Raw genomic sequence first — 1,547 nt, forward strand, 5'->3', positions numbered from 1 at the left:
GGGCAAGAGACATTCTCGTACTACGGCCCGCTGAACTGGCTAATGTGGAATGTCGGCTATCATGTTGAGCACCACGACTTTCCAAACATTCCATGGACACGAATAGGGAAGCTGAATACTATTGCACCGGAGTTCTACGTTGATCTGCACCGTACCAAGTCGTGGCCCGGGACTCTGTTCGACTTCCTACTAGACCCGAACGTGAGCCTCTGCAGCCGTGTTGTGCGCGAGCGCGGCTCTGCCGGACGTGAGAAGCTACTGCCGACATCGACGGGTCGCATGAAGGCGGCGGAGCCACACCAGGGTCCGTGCTTGTGGAAAAAGGACGGCTGAAGTGATTTGTTTGTCGTTAATCTTATATCTTGCTACTCTATAGTATGAGTGCCTAACGATTCACTGTCTTCAGATAGGTGTGCGCGATGATGTAATTTACCTGTTTAAAGCCACGTAGCTGCGCAACAGTTTTTTTTTCTTCGCGTAGCCCACTGCGTTAGTTTCACCTTTTACCTTTTCAAGCAGCCGAGTTGCAGTTGCTCTGCTGTGCTTATTCGGTCTGATTTGTAATGAGAGAAAAGGAGTGTGCTTTGGACGAAATTGGAAGGAGCTCTAGGTTATATTAGCTTTTGATTCCTTGGAGCAGTACAACGTCCATTGCTTTGTCAGGGGAGAGTATATATTTTTTCTTTTTTGTGATCTTACTTTTGATGGATGTTTTCGAGTTTACTTCTGGTTTCGCGCTTTGACAGCTGAAATGTAGTTGGGGGAGAGGAAAGCCGACTCAGTGCTTAAAATAAAGGTATTAGAGCACTAACGAAACCGCCTTGCACACCTCTGATTTTAGCCAAGTGGACGAGAAAGTCCACAAAGTCGAAAAGAGAAAGGAGCATAGGCTAGAAGTATGTCAAGCATGAAAATTGAAAACAGCTGCTTTGTAATAGGAAAGCAAAGTTTATTGACTTGTGCTTCTCATTCGCCTAACTTTTCTTACTCTATGCCCTTTCTTATGCTTTCTCCTGCTACCTTCCTGACTCTCGTCCATCGACACACAAAGACACACACACACAAGTTTTTTGGTTAGGTACTTTTTAGGCCGCGCTTAGTCCACTTGGAATATATGAAAAAGAAGAGTAATATTTTTCCGAATCCGCTATTTTTCTGTGCCTTACAAGAAGTTTTTTTTTTCCATCAAAGTGTCTATTCCTGCGCCACACAACATGCGCTAAGCTCCGCTCTACCAGGTCCGTCACAGGCACCCAGCGCGGTGCAACACAGCCACAGACACGCATCAAAGCAGTGCCTGCTTTGCCATCGGACCAGGGACTCGCCCGCAAACACTAGCGACACACCTGCCCTTCAGGCCGCCGAACAGCCGCTTCGAGTATGCCGGCCGCCACGTGACACATCGCTCGGGGTAGCCCAGCCTCCCCACCAGTAGGCAGCGAGAGCCGAGTGGGATGCATTGGATTCACGCCAACGCCCTGCCCATCATATGGACGGCGCAAGCGCGCTGACGGTTTCAAGTTGCCCCAAAGGCGCGCCATCCAGCC

Source organism: Leishmania donovani, chromosome 26, assembly GCF_000227135.1.
Source record: "Leishmania donovani BPK282A1 complete genome, chromosome 26".
NCBI classification, from domain to species: Eukaryota; Euglenozoa; class Kinetoplastea; order Trypanosomatida; family Trypanosomatidae; genus Leishmania; species Leishmania donovani.